The following is a 12,933-nucleotide window of genomic DNA, read 5'->3' as shown; positions in this document are numbered from 1 at the left end:
GTGTCTGTCAGTAGTGTTTTATCTTGTTGTGAAGTCGAAGTAGATGCTCCGAGCGAATTGGTATGGGTGGAGGTTATACTTCACAGCCAAACTAAGTTAATAATTGGCTCCTTCTACCGACACCCAGACTCCGATGATATAGTTGCTGAACAGTTCAGAGAAAATTTGAGTCTCATAACAAATAAATACCCCACTCATACGGTTATAGTTGGTGTGGACTTCAACCTTCCCTCGATATGTTGGCAAAAATACTTGTTCAAAACCGTTGGTAGGCAGAAAACATCTTCCGAGATTGTCCTAAAAGCTTTCTCCGAAAATTATTTCGAGCAGTTAGTCCACGAACCCACGCGAATTGTAAATAGTTGCGAAAACACACTTGACCTCTTAGCAACAAACAATCCAGAGCTGATAGAGAGCATCATGACTGATACAGGGATTAGTTATCACAAGGTCGTTGTAGCTAGGCTCAATACTGTTTCTTCCAAATCCACCAGAAACAAACGCAAAATAATTTTATTTAAAAAAGCGGATAAAGTGTCACTAGAAGCCTTCCTAAGAGACAATCTCCATTCCTGCCGAACTGACTATGCAAATGTAGACGGGATGTGGCTCAAATTCAAAGATATAGTAGCAACAGCAATTGAAAGATTGATACCTCATAAATTGGTAAGAGATGGTACTGATCCTCCGTGGTACACAAAACAAGTCCGAACGCTGTTGCAGAGGCAACGGAAAAAGCATGCGAAGTTCAGAAGAACGCAAAATCCCGAAGATTGGCTAAAATGTACAGACGCGCGAAATTTGGCACGGACCTCAGTGCGAGATGCCTTTAATAGGTTCCACAACGAAACATTGTCTCGAAATTTGGTAGAAAATCCGAAGAAATTCTGGTCGTATGTAAAGTACACAAGCGGCAAGACGCAGTCAATACCTTCGCTGCGCAGTGCCGATGGTACTGTTACCGACGACTGTGCCACTAAAGCGGAGTTATTGAGCGCAGTTTTCCGAAATCCCTTCACCAGGGAAGACGAATGGAATATTTCAGATCTGAAACACGAACAGCTGCTAGCATGAGTTTCTTAGAAGTAGATACCTCAGGGGTTGCGAAACAACTCAAATCGCTTGATACGGGCAAGTTTTCAGGTCCAGATTCTATAACGATTAGGTTCCTTTCAGATTACGCTGATACAATAGCTCTCTACTTAGCAATCATATACAACCGCTCGCTCACCGATCGATCTGTACCTACAGATTGGAAAATTGCGCAGGTCGCAAAAGTGTTTAAGAAGGGTATTAGGAGTAATCCATCGAACTACAGACCTGTATCATTGACGTCGGTTTGCAGTAGGGTGTTGGAGCATATTCTGTGTTCAAACATTATGCATCACCTCGAAGGGAACGATCTATTGATACGTAATCAGCCTGGTTTCAGAAAACATCGTTCTTGTGCAACGCAGCTAGCTCTTTATTCGCACGAAGTAATGGCCGCTACCGACAGGGGATCTCAAGTTGATTCCGTATTTCTAGATTTCCGGAAACCTTTAGACACCGTTCCTCACAAGCGACTTCTAATGAAGCTGCGGGCCTATGGGGTATCGTCTCAGTTGTGCGACTGGATTCGTGATTTCCTGTCAGGAAGGTCGCAGTTCGCAGCAATTGACGGCAAATCATCGAGTAAAACTGAAGTGATATCAGGTGTTCCCTAGGGAAGCGTCCTGGGACCTCTGCTCTTCCTGATCTATATAAATGACCTGGGTGACAATCTGAGCAGTTCTCTTAGGTTGTTCGCAGATGATGCTGTAATTTACCGTCCAGTAAGGTCATTCGAAGACCAGTATCAGTTGCAAAGCGATTTAGAAAAGATTGCTGTATGGTGTGACAGGTGGCAGTTGACGCTAAATAACGAAAAGTGTGAGGTAAACCACATGATTTCCAAAAGAAATCCGTTGGAATTCGATTACTCGATAAATAGTACAATTCTCAAGGCTGTCAATTCAACTAAGTACCTGGGTGTTAAAATTACGCACAACTTCAGTTGGAAAGACCACATAGATAATATTGTGGGGAAGGCGAGCCAAAGGTTGCGTTTCATTGGCAGGACACTTAGAAGATGCTACAAGTCCACTTAAAAGACAGCTTACACTACACTCGTTCGTCCTCTGTTAGAATATCGCTGCGCGGTGTGGGATCCTTACCAGGTGGGACTGACGGAGGACATCGAAAGGGTGCAAAAAAGGAAAGCTCGTTTTGTATTATCACGTAATAGGGGAGAGAGTGTGTCAGATATGATACGCGAGTTGGGATGGGAGTCATTAAAGCAAAGACGTTTTTCGTCGCGGCGAGATCTATTTACGAAATTTCAGTTACCAACTTTCTCTTCCGAATGCGAAAATATTTTGTTGAGCCCAACCTACATAGGTAGGAATGATCATCAACATAAAATAAGAGAAATCAGAGCTCGAACAGAAATGTTTAGGTGTTCGTTTTTCCCGCGCGCTGTTCGGGAGTGGAATGGTAGAGAGATAGTATGATTGTGGTTCGATTAACCCTCTGCCAAGCACTGAAATATGAAATGCAGAGTAGTCATGTAGATGTAGATGTAGATGTAGATGTAGATGTGAAGGGCAATACCCCCTTCCTTGAAGTAATGAGTACCACCTTTCACATTGAACTATTTCGTTCTGTTATGAACAAAGCTATGGATCCCAGATTTCGTAGTATACTTGAAAACATGTCGAGGTACACTGCTGGCTAATTGTATATTGTTAACGAGGCCCACTCGTTCTGGGGGATAGGCATTTTTGATCTAAGAGAACACAAAGAGCCGAGGCAAGTTGGTAAAAGATATCATGCATTTGCTGCATAATTTGTAATGGGTAGTCATATGCAGCTGGGGTGGAAAGGCATGTAAACATACATATACGCAGCTGAGCCCAGAGATACTGGTCACTTGGGCTGCGAGCAGGTGGTGAGACAGAGCCTCGAGCAGGTACCACATTAAGGCCCACAGTGTACCGACAAAATAGCGGTGTACTGACTTGGATAGTGGCTGCGAGAGCCCCCACAGGCAGTGTGCCAGCTGGCACAGAGCTGTCAGTTGAATGACATATGTGGTGGCTGCAGGTGTGTGGGTAGGCTGGAAGCAGCAGCAGCACGAGCATGGCGACACTGGCAGCTGTTGTGTGTACTGCAATATAGGAATATCGCCAGTTCTATTTAACCTCTATTTTTCACGATACTGGTACAACGGTTTAAGAGTGGTGAGCGCTCTTTCTTTTTTCATGACGTGCTGTATCACTATGTAATTACGACAGCTTTCATCAATATCCGGTTTTGTTGTGTGACCATTTCATTGATGTTTTGCGGTGTGTGTTTTTATACTTACACAGACGATGCTCTTATGCACGTAGAAATCAGTGTGTTATTGGAGCAAGCGCTTTTTCGTCGAAGTTTTGCTATGTGTAATTCGCAGTTGTCCGTGATATAAGGTGAGCTACAAAGCATTTCTTGATGTCTAGTCGAGATTATAGTTCCGTTTCAGTAATCGATAATTGAGTGCTTTTTCTATGTCTGGACGATTGTTTGTTTTTCCATGACAGCGTTTTTTCTGTTGCCCCAGAGTTTTAAACAGTTGTGCTTGTTTGAACTTCAAGCAGTAAGGCTGTAGAGTAATTGTCAGTTCAGTTTCCATGACACAATTTAGGAATTCCTTCCAGCAACGTAATGCACATACAAATAAGTGAACATAATTCCCAAGACAGCAACTTAAATCCTTCCTTTCCAGAAGCTCATCACCGACAGAGTCTTTTCTCAAGGAATTCACAAGTGAGGGAGGGTAGGTGATCAAATGGCTCTGAGCACTATGGGACTTAACATCTGTGGTCATCAGTCCCCTAGAACTTAGAACTACTTAAACCTAACTAACCTAAGGACATCACACACATCCATGCCCGAGGCAGGATTCGAACCTGCGACCGTAGCAGTCGCGCGGTTCCGGACTGCGCGCCTAGAACCGCTAGACCGGCGGGTAGGTGAAGTGGTGAGGCGGGGGCGGGGGGGGGGGGGCAAGTGGCAGTGGTTCAAGTGGTTCAAATGGCTCTGAGCACTATGCGACTTAACTTCTGAGGTCATCAGTCGCCTAGAACGTAGAACTAATTAAACCTAACTAACCTAAGGACATTACACACATCCATGCGCGAGGCAGGATTCGAACCCGCGACCGTAGCGGTCGCTCGGTTCCAAACTGTAGCGCTTAGAACCGCACGGCCACACCGGCCGGCAAGTGGCAGTGGGGAAGGGAAATGAGGGAGGGGAAGAAGTGGGGGTGGTGACATAATCACTGCAATATTGCATCAACCTCCTATGAAGGAAGGCAGGGCAAACGTATTAGAGAAGTACTAATGTCAGACATACACAACACAATCGTTGTTACTGAAAAATGCAACATATTCTGCAACGTTGTCTAATGATAATAAAGCAGTTATCTTACAAAGTTAGTCCAAACTATGAATTACAAATGGGATCAGACTATGCTGCTAAACGAAGAGAGAGCCTCGATCGACACAACTGTTAAGAGGGTGAAATCACATTATAACTGTATCAAAACATTCTAAGTGAAGTAATTTGAACATAAACGCATATGTATTAACTGCTCCATCAAAATTATGTAAAGTTCTTGGAATGCAACAAAAAATGAGCCAGGAAAAATTAATCAGAAAAGTGAGGAAATGAACTAATCAAAAACAAAAGCAAAATAGAAAACGCCCCTATGAAGCTACAATCATTTTAGTTCTGAAAACTTTATACAGTTTCTGAAAAAAGTATTTTCAAATATGTTTGATAAAATTCACCCACAGTCTCCATCCCACATGTGTTACAAGTTTTGAAGTGATGAAGCAGAAACGAGTGGTAAAAGGAATCAATCGAGATTCATCAGAACGTTATGGCATATTAAGTTATTTACTGAATGAATCATAAGGCACTTAAATGGACAGGATAAAATGTGGTGGTGTAGTCAAAGTACATCTCCAAGAATGAAATAAAAGATCGTTGAATAACTGCCAGCTCATCTCACTAATGCCGATATTTTCAAAAATTTTCAAGAATAACCATAATAATACACCAACAGATTTAGTCTGTTCACTTATCAGACACTTTTGAAATCTTAACTGTTGACTAATAAGTATGTTTTCCTCTACTAATTAATTCTAAAAACATACTTATTGGCCAACAGTTCGAATTTCAAAACTGTTTGGTAACTGAACAAGCTAAATTTACTACTCCAGTATTTTCAAAATTTTCGACATAATCATTGACAACAGTATTAATAAGCATTTAGTACGGAGAAACATCTTATTAGCCAAGAGCCAAGTTTTCAAAAATGCCTAGTAACTAAATTTGCCTTGACAAATTCTGTTCCTGATCCAGTATATCAGAAATCAATTATTAGCAATTCCACCCTACTGAACTGGTAATTTATTTTTGTACAACACCTAGCTGAGTAATTTTTTTCGAAAGGTATTCACTGATCACTATTTATAGCTAATCTGTAGATGATCACTATATGACCGAGTGTAGTCATCGTATATGGAATTGAGTGTTTGAAAACGAACTTTATTTTCTCTCTTGCCGCCATATTTTTAAGGCATAGATCATAGACTTCTCCAGTGCTGTACTGAATGTTCTATATTTTCCTTTGGTTAATTTATTCACTGCCCAGCTCGAAGTGACGTAGATCACCACTTGTCAAAACCAATTTTTCCTCAGATTTGATGTCATACTACATCTGAACAACACTGAATGTCTTGTTTTGTAGGGCCGAACGCATCAGGCCTCGTTTTAAAGGGCTATCCAAGGAAATCTACTCGCTGGCACTACACAGACGCCTGAAGTCAATGCAAGCATTTCCTCCTGTGATTCATTTCTTTGTTTCGGATAGCGCCATGTTACTATGTACGGTATGCTTTAACCACGGCAACGTGTGAACAGTTTACAGGCTTAGCCGCATCGGTAATGTTTCCATCCTTGGCTTGAAGCCTATGATCATGCCCTTTTGGAGGCCAGATAAGTCGCTCCGTTTCCATATTGTGACAATGACTGAACTGTTTCCAGCACCGCAGCCCCCTCCTCCCCCCCCCCCCAAACCCTGGGGGGCTACCAGGTTAGATGGCCTCGGGCAAGTACAGATAGGGCAACAGCCTCAACGGGTGCGGGGCAAAGTCAGAACATGCGGGGACCAAGCAGCAATCGGTATTGTAGTTGTAAACTGTCGAAGCTGCGTTGGTAAAGTACCGGAACTTCAAGCGCTGATAGAAAGCACTGAAGCTGAAATCGTTATAGGTACAGAAAGCTGGCTGAAGCCAGAGATAAATTCTGCCGAAGTTTTTACAAAGGTACAGACGGTGTTTAGAAAGGATAGATTGCATGCAACCGGTGGTGGAGTGTTCGTCGCTGTTAGTAGTAGTTTATCCTGTAGTGAAGTAGAAGTGGATAGTTCCTGTGAATTATTATGGGTGGAGGTTACACTCAACAACCGAGCTAGGTTAATAATTGGCTCCTTTTACCGACCCCCCGACTCAGCAGCATTAGTAGCAGAACAACTGAGAGAAAATTTGGAATACATTTCACATAAATTTTCTCAGCATGTTATAGTCTTAGGTGGAGATTTCAATTTACCAGATATAGACTGGGACACTCAGATGTTTAGGACGGGTGGTAGGGACAGAGCATCGAGTGACATTATACTGAGTGCACTATCCGAAAATTACCTCGAGCAATTAAACAGAGAACCGACTCGTGGAGATAACATCTTGGACCTACTGGTAACAAACAGACCCGAACTTTTCGACTCTGTAAGTGCAGAACAGGGAATCAGTGATCATAAGGCCGTTGCAGCATCCCTGAATTTGGAAGTTAATAGGAATATAAAAAAAGGGCGGAAGGTTTATCTGTTTAGCAAGAGTAATAGAAGGCAGATTTCAGACTACCTAACAGATCAAAACGAAAATTTCTGTTCCGACACTGACAATGTTGAGTGTTTATGGAAAAAGTTCAAGGCAATCGTAAAATGCGTTTTAGACAGGTACGTGCCGAGTAAAACTGTGAGGGACGGGAAAAACCCACCGTGGTACAACAACAAAGTTAGGAAACTACTGCGAAAGCAAAGAGAGCTTCACTGCAAGTTTAAACGCAGCCAAAACCTCTCAGACAAACAGAAGCTAAACGATGTCAATGTTAGCGTAAGGAGGGCTATGCGTGAAGCGTTCGGTGAATTCGAAAGTAAAATTCTATGTACCGACTTGACAGAAAATCCTAGGAAGTTCTGGTCTTACGTTAAATCAGTAAGTGGCTCGAAACAGCATATCCAGACACTCCAGGATGATGATGGCATTGAAACAGAGGATGACAAGCGTAAAGCTGAAATACTAAACACCTTTTTCCAAAGCTGTTTCACAGAGGAAGACCGCACTGCAGTTCCTTCTCTAAATCCTCGCACAAACGAAAAAATGGCTGACATCGAAATAAATGTCCAAGGAATAGAAAAGCAACTGGAATCACTCAACAGAGGAAAGTCCACTGGACCTGACGGGATACCAATTCGATTCTACACAGAGTACGCGAAAGAACTTGCCCCCCTTCTAACAGCCGTGTACCGCAAGTCTCTAGAGGAACGGAAGGTTCCAAATGATTGGAAAAGAGCACAGGTAGTCCCAGTCTTCAAGAAGGGTCGTCGAGCAGATGCGCAAAACTATAGACCTATATCTCTGACGTCGATCTGTTGTAGAATTTTAGAACATGTTTTTTGCTCGAATATCATGTCGTTTTTGGAAACTCAGAATCTACTATGTAGGAATCAACATGGATTCCGGAAACAGCGATCGTGTGAGACCCAACTCGCTTTATTTGTTCATGAGACCCAGAAAATATTAGATACAGGCTCCCAGGTAGATGCTATTTTTCTTGACTTCCGGAAGGCGTTCGATACAGTTCCGCACTGTCGCCTGATAAACAAAGTAAGAGCCTACGGAATATCAGACCAGCTGTGTGGCTGGATTGAAGAGTTTTTAGCAAACAGAACGCAGCATGTTGTTATCAACGGAGAGACGTCTACAGACGTTAAAGTAACCTCTGGTGTGCCACAGGGGAGTGTTATGGGACCATTGCTTTTCACAATATATATAAATGACCTAGTAGATAGTGTCGGAAGTTCCATGCGGCTTTTCGCGGATGATGCTGTAGTATACAGAGAAGTTGCAGCATTAGAAAATTGTAGCGAAATGCAGGAAGATCTGCAGCGGATAGGCACTTGGTGCAGGGAGTGGCAACTGACCCTTAACATAGACAAATGTAATGTATTGCGAATACATAGAAAGAAGGATCCTTTATTGTATGATTATATGATAGCGGAACAAACCCTGGTAACAGTTACTTCTGTAAAATATCTGGGAGTATGCGTGCGGAACGATTTGAAGTGGAATGATCATATAAAATTAATTGTTGGTAAGGCGGGTACCAGGTTGAGATTCATTGGGAGAGTCCTTAGAAAATGTAGTCCATCAACAAAGGAGGTGGCTTACAAAACACTCGTTCGACCTATACTTGAGTATTGCTCATCAGTGTGGGATCCGTACCAGATCGGGTTGACGGAGGAGATAGAGAAGATTCAAAGAAGAGCGGCGCGTTTCGTCACAGGGTTATTTGGTAACCGTGATAGCGTTACGGAGATGTTTAACAAACTCAAGTGGCGGACTCTGCAAGAGAGGCGCTCTGCTTCGCGGTGTAGCTTGCTCGCCAGGTTTCGAGAGGGTGCGTTTCTGGATGAGGTATCGAATATATTGCTTCCCCCTACTTATACCTCCCGAGGAGATCACGAATGTAAAATTAGAGAGATTAGAGCGCGCACAGAGGCTTTCAGACAGTCGTTCTTCCCGCGAACCATACGCGACTGGAACAGGAAAGGGAGGTAATGACAGTGGCACGTAAAGTGCCCTCCGCCACACACCGTTGGGTGGCTTGCGGAGTATAAATGTAGATGTAGATGTAGATGTAGAAAAAAGATAAGTGAGAGAGAAAGCTTGTACATGTGATCAATTATGGTTTTGGGATTTGAACTTGTGATAGATTTTTGCTATGGATGTAAGGAAAATGGCTTTCTCGCGAAGAAAATCGGACATCTTGAATAAATATTAATGATAATAATAAATAGAAGTACAGCTTTCGAGAGAATATCGTGTTGGAATTTGAATTTGCCGCAATTTTCTAGTGGAGGTAGGCCTATAATAATAGATGTTGTTGTTGTTGTTGTTGTTGTTGTTGTGGTCTTCAGTCCTGAGACTGGTTTGATGCAGCTCTCCATGCTACTCTATCCTGTGCAAGCTTCTTCATCTCCCAGTACCTACTGCATCCTACATCCTTCTGAATCTGCTTAGTGTATTCATCTCTTGGTCTCCCCCTACGATTTTTACTCTCCACGCTGCCCTCCAATACTAAATTGGTGATCCCTTGATGCCTCAGAACATGTCCTACCAACCGATCCCTTCTTCTGGTCAAGTTGTGCCACAAACTTCTCTTCTCCCCAATCCTATTCAATACTTCCTCATTAGTTATGTGATCTACCCATCTAATCTTCAGCATTCTTCTGTAGCACCACATTTCGAAAGCTTCTATTCTCCTCTTGTCCAAACTATTTACCGTCCATGTTTCACTTCCATACATGGCTACACTCCATACAAATATTTTCAGAAATGACTTCCTGACACTTCAATCTATACTCCATGTTAACAAATTTCTCTTCTTCAGAAACGCTTTCCTTGCCATTGAGAGTCTACATTTTATATCCTCTCTACTTCGACCATCATCAGTTATTTTGCTCCCCAAATAGCAAAACTTCTTTACTACTTTAAGTGTCTCATTCCCTAATCTAATTCCCTCATCATCACCCGACTTAATTCGACTACATTCCATTATCCTCGTTTTGCTTTTGTTGATGTTCATCTTGTATCCTCCCTTCAAGACACTATCCATTCCGTTCAACTGCTCTTCCAAGTCCTTTGCTGTCTCTGACAGAATTACAATGTCATCGGCGAACCTCAACGTTTTTATTTCTTCTCCATGGATTTTAATACCTACTCCGAACTTTTCTTTTGTTTCCTTTACTGCTTGCTCAATATACAGATTGAATAACATCGGGGAGAGGCTACAACCCTGTCTTACTCCCTTCCCAACCACTGCTTCTCTTTCATACCCCTCGACTCTTATAACTGCCATCTGGTTTCTATACAAATTGTAAATAGCCCTTCGCTCCCTGTATTTTACCCCTGCCAGCTTTAGAATTTGAAAGAGACTATTCCAGTCAACATTGTCAAAAGCTTTCTCTAAGTCTACAAATGCTAGAAACGTAGGTTTGCCTTTCCTTAATCTTTCTTCTAAGATAAGTCGTAAGGTCAGTATTGCCTCACGTGTTCCAGTATTTCTACGGAATCCAAACTGATCTTCCCCGAGGTCGGCTTCTACTAGTTTTTCCATTCGTCTGTAAAGAATTCGTGTTAGTATTTTGCAGCAGTGGCTTATTAAACTGATTGTTCGGTAATTTTCACATCTGTCCACACCTGCTTTCTATGGCATTGGAATTATTATATTCTTCTTGAAGACTGAAGGTATTTCGCCTGTTTCATACATCTTGCTCACCAGATGGTAGAGTTTTGTCAGGACTGGCTCTCCCAAGGCCGTCAGTAGATCCAATGGAATGTTGTCTACTCCGGGGGCCTTGTTTCGACTCAGGTCTTTCAGTGCTCTGTCAAACTCTTCACGCAGTATCGTATCTCCCATTTCATCTTCATCTACATCCTCTTCCATTTCCATAATATTGTCCTCAAGTGCATCGCCCTTGTATAGACCCTCTATATACTCCTTCCACCTTTCTGCTTTCCCTTCTTTCCTTAGAACTGGGTTTCCATCTGAGCTCTTGATGTTCATACAAGTGGTTCTCTTATCTCCAAATGTCTCTTTAATTTTCCTGTAAGCAGTATCTATCTTACCCCTAGTGAGATAAGCCTCCACATCCTTACATGTGTCCTCTAGCCATGCCTGCTTAGCCATTTTGCACTTCCTGTCGATCTCATTTTTGAGACGTTTGTATTCCTTTTTGCCTGCTTCACTTACTGCATTTTTATATTCTCTCCTTTCATCAATTAAATTCAATATTTCTTCTGTTACCCAAGGATTTCTACTAGCCCTCTTCTTTTTACCTACTTGATCCTCTGCTGCCTTCACTACTTCATCCCTCAAAGCTACCCATTCTTCTTCTACTGTATTTCTTACCCCCATTCATGTCAATTGTTCCCTTATGCTCTCCCTGAAACTCTCTACAACCTCTGGTTCTTTCAGTTTATCCAGGTCCCATCTCCTTAAATTCCCACCTTTTTGCAGTTTCTTCAGTTTTAATCTACAGGTCATAACCAATAAATTGTGGTCAGAGTCCACACCTGCCCCTGGAAATGTCTTACAATTTAAAACCTGGTTCCTAAATCTCTGTCTTACCATTATATAATCTATCTGATACCTTTTAGTATCTCCAGGGTTCTTCCATGCATACAACCTTCTATCATGATTCTTAAACCAAGTGTTAGCTATGATTAAGATGTGCTCTGTGCAAAATTCTACCAGGCGGCTTCCTCTTTCATTTCTTAACCCCAATCCATATTCACCTACTACGTTTCCTTCTCTCCCTTTTCCTACCTTCGAATTCCAGTCACCCATGACTATTAAATTTTCGTCTCCCTTCACTATCTGAATAATTTCTTTTATTTCAATATACATTTCTTCGATTTCTTCGTCATCTGCAGAGCTAGTTGGCATATAAACTTGTACTACTGTAGTAGGTGTAAGCTTCGTATCTATCTTGGCCACAATAATGCGTTCACTATGCTGTTTGTAGTAGCTTACCCGCATTCCTATTTTCCTATTCATTATTAAACCTACTCCTGCATTACCCCTATTTGACTTTGTGTTTATAACCCTGTAGTCACCTGACCAGAAATCTTGTTCCTCCTGTCACCGAACTTCACTAATTCCCACTATATCTAACTTTAACCTATCCATTTCCCTTTTTAAATTTTCTAACCTACCTGCCCGATTAAGGGATCTGACATTCCACGCTCCGATCCGTAGAACGCCAGTTTTCTTTCTCCTGATAGCGACATCCTCTTGAGTAGTCCCCGCCCGGAGATCCGAATGGGGGACTATTTTACCTCCGGAATATTTTACCCAAGAGGACGGCATCATCATTTAATCATACAGTAAAGCTGCATGCCCTCGGGAAAAATTACGGCCGTAGTTTCCCCTTGCTTTCAGCCATTCGCAGTACCAGCACAGCAAGGTCGTTTTGGTTATTGTTACAAGGCCAGATCAGTCAATCATCCAGACTGTTGCCCTTGCAACTACTGAAAAGGCTGCTGCCCCTCTTCAGGAACCACACGTTTGTCTGGCCTCTCAACAAATACCCCTCCGTTGAGGTTGTACGTACAGTACGGCTATCTGTATCGCTGAGGCACACAAGCCTCCCCACCAACGACAAGGTCCATGGTTCATGGGGGGAGGTAATAAATGATAATGAATGATAATGAATGATAATAAATGATAATGAATGATAATATTTGACAATGAATGATAATGAATGTTAATAAATAATAATGAACAATAATAAACAAAAGTAAGGTTTTGCAGCCATTACCGTGTTGGAATTTGAATTTGGAGGGAATTATCTAGTGGAGGCACATCAATAATAATAATTAATTATAAATGATAATAAATGATAATGAATGATAATAAATAATAATAAATAATAATGAATGTTAATGAATAATAATCAATAATAATAAAAGGATAAGTACCGTCTTTGCATGCATTATCTTGTTGGAATTCAAACTTCCCGCC

The sequence above is a fragment of the Schistocerca cancellata genome, chromosome 2 (assembly GCF_023864275.1).
Source record: "Schistocerca cancellata isolate TAMUIC-IGC-003103 chromosome 2, iqSchCanc2.1, whole genome shotgun sequence".
Lineage (NCBI taxonomy): Eukaryota > Metazoa > Arthropoda > Insecta > Orthoptera > Acrididae > Schistocerca > Schistocerca cancellata.
This window is presented reverse-complemented; position numbering follows the sequence as displayed.